We start from the raw sequence: 11,061 nt of genomic DNA, 5'->3' as shown, positions 1-11,061 counted from the left end.
CAGGCATGACTACATGATGAATGAAAAACAGGGTTGAGCCTCTAGGTTAACCCCAATTGGTTTGCGAGCTCAGTCCTAAAGAATTACAATTAAAAGATCAATTAGAGAAAGATCAATGAAACAATATAATTTTTTTTAGGCATTTAGAATAAGAATAGACACCTTTGAGTATGAATTTCCACTTCCAAAGAGTGCACTGTTGATGTCAAACAACATATGAAATCTGTGTCTTCCATAGACCTGTGAAACCAAGGAAAAGAAATTAAAATCAAATGGGAAAGGAGGAGAGCTAAAAGTAATAGGTATTGCTCCTCAAATAACAATAGCTTTGCATTCATCAAAGAGTAATACATTGCTAATTCTATGTGGATATTTAACTACATGTCCGAAAAGTTGTACATGGGTTGTAATAATTTTGTGGTGTATTAGATCGAAGGAAATTCTATAAAGTGTAAAGTAGTATCCAGTTCAATTAAATATTAAGCATTCTAGTTGTGCTCAGGGTAACAGATAGACAAGTATAAAGAAATGTAAACGTAAGCTCTTGGTGTCTATTGACACTTCCACATAGGAAAATTGGAGTACATAATAGGAAATACTGAAAAGAACTTTAGCAAAACAGGATAAAATGAAAATTTTAAACAACAGAACATAGAAAACATGAGATCACTTAGGAATTTGGGTACAAATACACTATTTGAAAATGACCAATCAAATCAAAACAAAGATTAGAAATAAGGATATCACAAAGAAACCAGGTTATCCCAGAAAGTAAGACATCAATAACTCACCGCATCTAAAGCTAAGATAACTATTTGAACACTGGGTAGATTGAGCAGAAGAAATGAAAAAGGATAGGAAGGAGAAGTATTAAGGAACATTGTATAGAAAACACTGACCTCTTAGTAGAAATTGGAAGCTGAGAAAGAAGACAACACTTGCCATGTGTTTGTTAAAAGAAGACAGCACCTGTCATTTGTAAAGAGCTTTAGAAGCTTCAATACATTAGGCCATAAACAATAGATGTAGATAGACCAATTTCAATCATACTCCTTTCAATGTGGGTTTTGTCAAATGCAAATGGAGAACGACATAATTGACAAAGTCTGTAAAAGAAGACAACACCTGCCATTTGTGAAGAACTTTAGAAGCTTCTATATATCAAGCAATACACAATAGATGTAAAGCATTAGTTAAATTTACGTATGTCAGGTAATATATAAAAGTTGTAAAGTATTAGTTAAATTTACATAACATCTGCACTTGTAATATTTTCAGAACATCTTTATATGGTTCTTTACATAAGCAAATTTTGACAAAAAACATAACCAAAATTGCTCTAGTATGATCATATGGTTCTTTATGTACATCAAGGCTGAGTACAAAAGTCGTCATTTATCTACATCAAGAGTAAGTACAAAAGTAGCTTGGAGTTTTGCCTTGTTCATTTCATTTCTCTTTCTTCTCCTGCAGAAAGGAAAGTGGAAGAAGTTAATTTAATCTACAATATTTAATGTAAATCTCTATACAAATATGAAATACTATTTAAGGAAAATGCAGAGAAAATAAATTAGTTACAGACCATTATATTTAAGTGCTCATTAGGAAAGATGATATTTCTGTTGGTGCCATTTTCTTCCTCCAATCTTCTTCATCAAGTTTTTCAATTTTTATGCATGTGAATTGTTGGGAGGGTGTATCAAAAAGCTGTTTTTTAGAAATTCTGATTGTAAAAATGTATGGCATCCACAAACATTGTTGGATCCGGCTAACGAACTCTGCATCGTCTTTTTCCTATATGGTAATAAAGGAAGAAATATGTGATATTAATAATTTGGAATAGTACTTAAAAAATTGCATTACTTTTTGTACCTTAATTTCCTTAATTTCAGAGACTTTGCAATTGAATATTACTTCGACTTGTTTATCAAATACTGCCATCCATAACGCCCCACTCTTATCGCCAATTTTGATTTTTAGCAAATATCTGTCAAATGAGATTATGAGCATGACACGATTTAAGAGTAGGAAGAATGCAAACAGAAATATTGTGATGATATGTCTGGATCAAATCTCTACATCATATGTTTGCACTATCATTTTGATGATGCATGATAAATTTTCAATGCTATAATTAAACTGTAGTTGCTAGACAGAAAATGAGAATTTTGAACGAAAATGGAAAAAAAGAGATCCAAATCAAGAAGCAATAACGGTTGGAACCCAAATGTTAGAATAAAGTGATAAAAAGGAAGACATTACATTATTAACAATGGGAAATGGCAGTTGATTATGTCTATTGAGTTCAAAACTTTGATAGTAGAGAATCCGATTAAATAAGCCGATTAAACTTTGAAGATTATATTTGTATTTAATCCATTATTGTGTGAAATGCTTTTAGTTATACTCTACAAAGGAGAAGATAAGTACTGAAGAGGATATGAAGCAGTTGCTTAAAATTTTGAAAGTAGCATTTCTTGAAACAGAAAATTGCAGGCAAGAAAAAACATAAGTTTTTTATTTTTATTAATGATGGTGTAGAAAATCAAAGACATAACTTGGAAGGGCTCTTGTGAGTGTAGTAATCTTCATGTACCGGTCAACAACTTCAAAATTTTTGGAGAAACAGTTCCCACATCTGTTTGTGCTAGTACGATTGTCTGCTTTATTTTTTGCATACTGAACAAGAAGGATACCAAGGATTCTGCCTATTGTTAACGTCGATAATCCATCCTTCTACTATGTAAGATTGATTCTGCATTAAGAAAAATATTATTTTTCGATATATGATAAATTATTTTTTATTTATGAATATAATATGGTAATAATGTAAAAGATTTTATATTACCTGTTTTTCAAGCTTTATATTTTCATCAACGATTGCGTCAATAGTAACCGTATTTGAAAAACTTTTTGATGATGATACTTCATTTTTTAGTTTTTTGGATTCTTCTATGATCAGTTGATGATCTGTAGACCTGTAAAAAAAACTTAGATATAACATTTAAAATTCAATTGAAAACTAAAATATATAATATTTTGATATGTATTATGTAATTATACCATTGCTTTAATGATTTGGCTGCTTCTATGTTTGAATCGATGTCAATGATCGTATTCCCGGTTGTGGAAAGAGTTACTCCTGTATTACAAAGTAGTAAATTATATTTAAAGATTAAATGAAATGTATATTTTGTTTGTCAATATTATTAGTTTCTTTTTTTATTTTATGATTAGATAATGATTGTTGATATATACAGAGAGAAATAAACATTTGCATATAATGTTTACCTTGAAATGGTTGAGCTTTGATGGATGTTGCAATGATAATGGGACATTCTTCAACCTTTTCAGATATGATTTCTCCTTCTTTTGTTGCGAAACCCCCCCATAATGTCAATTGTACAGGCAGTGTATATCTATAATGAATACATAAATTAATACTCTAGATACATTGTGTATGTATATTTGGAACATAATTGATGGGGAATTGGTATGCTATTTTGTAGGAAATTATTTCGTTGACTTTTGCATGTGATAATTAGCTTCAAGGATTGACTTGTTACTTTAACATTTTTAGATAAGAGATCTAAAAATGACCTTGGGTATAATAACTTTATTGGGTAAGTGACCTTGGGTATAATAATCTTAGGAAGAGCGATGAGAGATCGTTACATACTCTGAATCAATGATTTGAAGTTCTCTGCGTGTAGTTGTTGTTCCATCTATTTTGGATGTTGAAGACTTTGTTGGGTTTGTCTTTGTCTTTTTCATTTCTTCATGACTGACTGCTATATGATTGATTCCATTTATTTTTTTCGATTCATTTTGGGACCTAAATCCAGAGTGGTTCCTAGAGATGGACTACATATATATGAATATGGGATATGGATTTGGTTTCTGATTTTGTGCATCTCCAAAGTCTTTTCCTATCATTATTCACATATCTATAGCAATGTTTTAATAGATTAGATTCGTTTCTCTATTTTTTTGTTAAACAATTCGTAATCATTTTGCTATGTAATCATTTTTCTATTTTAGAAGCGTTTCTCAAGCTTTTATGTATTATCTGCATATCTATAACAATTTTTTAATAGATCATATACTTGTTTATATTACATTGCTCATTCAAGTATACAATCATGTTTTAATAATTGACTATACAACATATCCGATTCTCCATTCGGGCAGCATCTCCCCATATTTCTTTGAATATACGTACATTTTTATTGACTTTTTTGTACAATTCTTTATTTAAAAAAAATAAATAAAGAATAGTACCGTCAATAAAAATACGTATACCCAAAGAAATAATTGGGGATGAAGTACCATATTTGGATAATTATCAATGTTACAAGTAATTATTTAAAACAATCATGTAAACTCAAACTGTCAAAAAGACAATTCGATATTTTAAATATGAATTTTCATTTCTGCATCATACATATGATTGTAATTATTTTAGAAGCTATTATGAAGCTTTTTGAATAAGTACAATCATAAATACAGTAGAATTGATATTCATATAAAAAATATCAAACGAGCAATGCCTTTAAACACTAAGTTATTTATTCTAGCAAGTTAACATAATAATAAATAACTATATAAATATAATTACACCTAAAAATTAATAGAAATAACAGCAGGAAACAATAAATAAAGAAATTTCATATCTACATTGTGAATTATCTAAAATTAGCAGACAATAACATCTGGAAAAAATTTCTAAAACTTAATAGAAGTTCATACATATTAGTTTAACACTTTCATAAATAGCATTTAAATAACCAACAGCTAGTATCATAAAGAATATCATTTCATATTTGTATCATCTATCCCCAAAAATCTCGTAATTGTTGTAGGTAAAAATACTCTATGAAACATGCTGAAAAATGACAAGCACCACCTTAAAATGAAATGAAGGATAATGAAATAAGGATTGGTTGATTATCGTGATCAGGCACATCAAGATCAATCGGAGTCGCAAATTGGGTAGCAAGCGTTATCCAACGACTAAATTAGTAGTCAATAGCGTATTAGTCAAAGGTTGCAATCTGGAGTCGATATGGATCACATAGTCACAATCTAATGGTCTAATTTAAAAAATGACTATTGGATCAGAAGGAAGAGATTTCCAATAAAATAAATTTTCTTCATAAAATGTTTTCTTTTCAAGATTTAAAGGGGAACCAAAGTTCTACAGTAGTCAAAGGTTCCAATCTGGAGTCGATATGGACCGCATGGTCACAATCTAATGGTCTAATTTATAAATTGGTTATTCTGAAAAAAATCATTTCCATATGATGAATAATTTTCACAGAAGAGATGAAAGATGAAAAACTGAACGATTAAGATCATTGAAATGGTGGGCCCATTATTTAATTTTGTTTTACAGGTGCGTTGTTGCATGCCATGACAAACAAAGTAACGCTTAAGATGAACCAAACATGGAGGAATAGAGGAGGAGTACATGACATTTCAATAAGAATTTTAATATGAATTAAAGATACTATAAAAAGAAAATAAAAAATAGTATGAATTAAAATTAAATGATAGCAATTTGCCTCATCTATCCCCAAAAATTCCTTAATTGTTGTGGGTAAAAACTACTTCATTAAACATGCCTCAAAATCACAAGCACCATCTTCAAAAAGAAATCAAGGATCATAAAATGAGGAAAATATAAATTTAATCTAATTGAACACCCTAAAATAAGGATAAAATGGCAGAGGAAGGAATCTTAGCCTAGTAAACGAATAGATGCAAAAAATAGGAATTCAAAAGAAATTAAAGACTATTTCTCTAGGCAGATTATAAAAGTGTAGAAGAGGGAGGAAATGAGAAGAAAAAATGGGAGAACCTGAGATTTAAGGGTGCAAGAACAAGTGTAGAAGAGGGAAAAAATGAGAAGAAAACAGGGGAGAAGTTAATACCTGAGATTTAAGGGTGCAAGAACAAGTGTAGAAGAGGGAAGAAATGAGAAGAAAATAGAGGAGAACCTAGAAACACTTGTGTTTTTTTTTGTTTTTGGTATTTGGTAGAGGCAAACAGTATTTGGTAGAGGCAAATAAGTAACAGCTGGCATTTGATGCTTTGGACACGAATGATTCTGGTTTTCTATATAGTAATAATGTATATAAGGATGAGATTAAAAAAGCATTCAGGTCTGCCACAAGGGTGAGAATTTATCTTCTCCACATTTATTGCACATAAATCAGCAACAGCCATTCTACGTTTTGGTATGTTTTGGACGGTTTGTATATAAGGATGAGACGTCAAAAAGCATTCAAGCCTGCCACAAGGGTGAGAATTTATCTTCTCCTCATTTATTGCCCATAAATAAGCAGCAGCCATTCTACATTTTGGTATGTTTTGGATGCTTCCTTTAGACATGAAAAAGCATTCAAGTCTGCCACATGGGTGCTAATTTATCAACTCCTCATTTATTGCCCATAAATAAGTAGAAGCTGGAATTTTTTTATTTTTCAGGATTGCACAGGATATTTGTTGCCAAAATGGCAAAAAACACCTTGAAGGAAGTGCGGGAATTTCCTAAAGCTTATGTAAAAGGACATGCAACATACGAATGGGACGCAGAAGGAATTAACGAAAAAGTGAGGAAGACATTAACCCTTGATTCTCGCTTTATATATAGTATAAGGATTTGAAACTCAAATCTCAATTAGAATCCTACGTGCTAAAATGTAGGAAGTACCACATTAGAGTCCTACCAAAATACAACTTCTAAACAAGCTAGTCCTGCTAAAGAAAGTAACTAATAAATATAATTTCCTAAATGGAAACATAATCCTTCATATATACAGGTTGCCGATAACTCTCTTGTGATGGATTTTTTGGGATATGATTTCACCAATAGATGCGGTTGCATCAGACTCCCCGGGTTGGTTCAAATCTGTGATCGGATTTGAATCTTCAAAGAGTGAACTACCTTACAAATTTTTGTCGACATCGTTTTCCAATGATTAAGAAAAACTTGTTCTCGAATTTTGAAGTATCGAAGAATGCTAAACATCTGAAACTCTAGAGCATTAGACTCTTTGTTAGCCTAAGGTTCCACATGGGTTCAACTAAGCACATTTTCCTTGTTGTTTTGATGCTAGAAAACCTAAATTGATTAGTCTTTATGAACTAATGTGTTGTCTTGTAGTGTTGTACCTTAGGCAGGAATTTCATGTCATTAGCACAATACCACTCAACACATGGCCTGAGGATCAACATGCACAAAAGAACCAAGTGAGCTTGCACACATTGGAGACATCATCCTTGGAAGGTGTCTAAGCAAAGAGCTCAAGTTAAGGATCCCACAAGCAAGCCTGACATCTGCCAAGAGGAACTTGAACATGAACAAGCATTGGTGACATTCTCAATACATTCAAAGTGAAGAACTTATTCAAGAGAGAAGTCACAAGGACTAAAGCTATCTTAAGTGTTCACCTGAAACACCAAGAACCAGAAGACCTTTTAAGCCGATGCAATCAGGCAGTGAAAGTATTTTACATTATCTAGATTGTATTGGAGACCTTTTTCAAGTGGTTTTGCATTTCAATGTGTTTTTCAATCCTCTTTCAAAACTAACATTGATACTGTAGACACCTAATTTTGTCAAGGTGGAACTAATGATAGGTTGTAGTGAGGAAGAGTCTCATGACGAGTCCCAGAGTACCTGTAGTCTTTCTCTCAATCTCTCTCTAGGTTATGAAACTAGGATAATTTTAAAAAAATGAACTTTAGCCTAGAGGTGAAAAAAGCCCGTCTTTACATGGTATCTTGCCTTTCACGGCACGGCCAAAAAGTCCGTTTTCACATGGCCTTTCAACTGAGAAGTTAGCTTTGAGTAAAAAATATTCATTTTTACCCAAAAATACTTCGTGTTCCGAAAACCACCGATATTAGGTTCATAGGAATCTCCTCGGAACGAGGAATCCAATGGATCTGGTTGCATGCGATTTGGAGTCCAAACGGAGGAGTTGCGGTCCGCCAAAACTTTTCGTAAACCCGTCAAAAGAGACAAAAATCATATTTTTCAAAGCAAAAAAGGATGAAAAATCACAATTTCCAAAATCTTGCCAACTGTGGGAGCCGGTTTTTTCCCATGTTTGCACAGGACGACAGGAGATCACCACAATCGGGTTTTCAGGGGGTGTTGTTTGATCTGCGCTACTTGTGGATTCGGGACCGTGGTCCTAACTTTGCAAGTAAGAGAAACTCATAGTCGCCACCTAGGTTAGGGCCCAGGACCCTTGTCTATTCTTTCAAGGAAATGAGCATAGGGGCTCGAACTTTGTTGAAAGGATAGTGATCACCGAGGTTCTTTTGCTCTAGGCCTGTGAACCTTATATTTTGTTTTGTTAATAAGGCGTGGTCCTTACATATATCTGGGTAAGGGTTGTGATTACAATTGGGGAAGGTGTTAAGCATCCCTCTTGTCCGGTTTAATCCGCTCTCTTAACTTGAATTGGCATTTTTGGAAGGATTTGAAATGATATAATTTGATTTTATTTCCCTTGTTAGGTTATACTTAATTCCGATAATCCGCTCTCTTAACTCATAGTCGCCACCTGATTGGTATTTTATTTTCCATGTAAATGGAGTAGATTGACAAAAGAAATCGAAAATAAGCGATAATTAACCTGATTGGTATTGTAAGTTGTTTACGGTAGAGCCAGATTTTGCAACTTACTCCCGACAAAGATTAACTCAAATCAAACAGAAAATAAGCGATAGTTAACCTGATTGGTATCGTAAGTTGCTTGCAGCAGAGCCAGATTTCGCAACTTACTCATGACACAGATTAACTCAAATCAAACGAAAAATAAGCGATAGTTAACTTGATTAGTATCGTAAGTTGCTTGCGGCAGAGCCAGATTTCGCAACTTACTCACGACACAAATTAACTCAAATCAAACGGAAAATAAGCGATAGTTTACCTGATTGGTATCGTAAGTTGCTTGCGGTAGAGCCAGATTTCGCAACTTACTCATGACACAGATTAACTCAAATCAAACGAAAAATAAGCGATAGTTAACCTGATTGGTATCGTAAGTTGCTTGCGGCAGAGCCAGATTTCACAATTTACTCATGACACAGGTTAACTTAAATCAAATGGAAAAAGACTCTATAGAATGTAGTAAAGGGGGCAGATAAAGGGGCTTAATATCAGGAATGATGAAACCCACCGTATCCATTTTGTAAATGAAAGTTGTAAAGTGCTAGAATTAATAAAAGGCAGGTAGAAGAGCTTGACATCTGGATGATGAAACCTATCCTAATAGTTTCGTAAATGAAAGCTGTAAAGTGTTAGAATTAGTAAAATGCAGGTAGAGGGGCTTGACATCTGGATGAAGAAACCCACCCTAACAGTTTTGTAAATGAAAGCTGTAAATAGCAGAAAATAGTAAAGGGGCAGCTAGAGGGGCTTGACATCACGGATGATGAAACCCACCCTACCCGTTTTGTAAACACACAACTGGAAAATAGATAAAATATATCTTACTAGTGAGAATTGGGCAGTGTAACCGTGCTTGTTTGAGAGGGGCCTTCGAGCTGCGAAGAAATCGGCGGTGTAACGGCGCTGTGTTGCCGAATCGCCTCCGAGTTTGTCAAGATTTCGGCAAAACAACGACGTTACTATTGAAAAGTAGCTCGTAGTTCTATGAAATTCAGCAGAACAAAGGCGCAAAAAGAGGGTGTCGCTCTGAACCTTCGAAATTTAGACGGAGTGTTAACGCCCAATGAGAGCTACCTAGTGTTTCTCTACTTTCTCTCTTCTAAAAAAAGCAAGCTAACTGGGTTTTTTTTTTTTTTAATTTCAGCTGGGATTTGGGGCTTCAATAATACACCCAAGCAAGGTTATATGTCTCACCTTGGAAATATACCCAAGCAGGGTTGTATATCCAATACACAGGGGGGAGAGAAAACCCGAAAGAGGAGAGAGAGGGAAGAGAGGAATGAGAGAAACCTTACCCCTCCCCTCTATTTATAGGGTTGGGAGGGGGTATTCTTTGGTAATTTCAGCCAAAATTCGTCTGGGACGAATTTGGGGTCCTCGGTTCCCGCGAAAGTTTGTTTTATGTTTTCATCTTTTATCGGTAGTTTAAAACAAGCATAACTTCTTCGTTTGAACTCGATTTATGCGCGGTCAGGTGCGTTGGATTCGTTGTTTCGAGTACTTTCCAATGAACATAAATTGCTTGGTTTTGGGAGACAAAATTTTCTTTGGTTTGCCAAAAAAGGGTAGGTGCTGTGTAGAAACAGGCATTTTGGTAGCCGAAAAAGGTGGGTTTTACAAAAACAATCTTTCCGGTTTGTTTCTCTAAGATAACAAGGTTTTTCAGAAATCATTCCCTTCTGTAAATACCCTAGAGAGATTGAGAGAAACACAATTGGTGCTCTAGGACCCGTCATAAGGTTCTTCCTCGCGACACCTACCATTAATACTGCCTTGACAAAATTGGGTGTCTACAGATGCCCCTCTTTGGTAGATGGTGCAAGGCACCCGAATACTAATATAAGGAAACAACAAAATTTTGTCACTGGAGACTAATGACAGGCTTGCAAGACTCACATCGGATCCTAGGGCGTGCATCCCTCACCGAGGAACCTTGTTGTCAGGTCATTGAGTGGAAACCTCTCACCGACGGAGTTTTGAAAATACGACCGTTAGAACGAGCCCTGGGATGGACGTCGTTACTAATAGCCGGGAGGGTCATCGGAAGTCAGATTTAGGACACCTGACTTAGGGAGGGATCTCTGGGTCAGGTTAAGGACACCTGATTTGGGGAGGGACCTCGAGGGATGTCATTTTGACATCCAGTGCGGACACTGATAACCGGAATGCCAAATTGGCACCTGGTTGATTGATACGACAGATCGTACGCATGACTTTCATAATGATACTGTGTTTTAAACAGTGCTTGATTTCGACGAGATACCGTGTACAAACAGACTTGTTCAGACTTTGATTTGATTTGCAAGATCACTGCATGGAAACAGACCAATTTCAATTTGGAGGGTTATTGCGGTGAAACGGGCTTGCGCTGG

General features: G+C 34.5%; 1 long non-coding RNA gene across 3 annotated transcripts; it reads right to left on the bottom strand.

Moving 5' to 3' along the window:
* Positions 1-1,188: 1,188 nt before the first annotated feature.
* On the bottom strand, positions 1,189-6,103 carry LOC143855432 (uncharacterized). Of its 3 annotated transcripts, none has more exons than XR_013237870.1 (4): positions 5,934-6,103; positions 1,873-1,987; positions 1,583-1,794; positions 1,189-1,467 (listed from the first exon to the last, which is right to left on the bottom strand). It is a non-coding gene; the product is annotated as an uncharacterized LOC143855432 (long non-coding RNA). The 3 variants fall into 3 exon arrangements; XR_013237871.1 differs by lacking the exon at positions 5,934-6,103 and adding an exon at positions 5,861-5,888; XR_013237872.1 differs by lacking the exon at positions 5,934-6,103 and adding an exon at positions 3,292-3,395.
* Positions 6,104-11,061: the final 4,958 nt, after the last annotated feature.

This window comes from Tasmannia lanceolata, unplaced genomic scaffold (genome assembly GCF_043159265.1).
Source record: "Tasmannia lanceolata isolate RefF3 unplaced genomic scaffold, GAP_Taslan_0.1 ptg000021l, whole genome shotgun sequence".
Lineage (NCBI taxonomy): Eukaryota > Viridiplantae > Streptophyta > Magnoliopsida > Canellales > Winteraceae > Tasmannia > Tasmannia lanceolata.
This window is presented reverse-complemented; position numbering and strand designations above follow the sequence as displayed.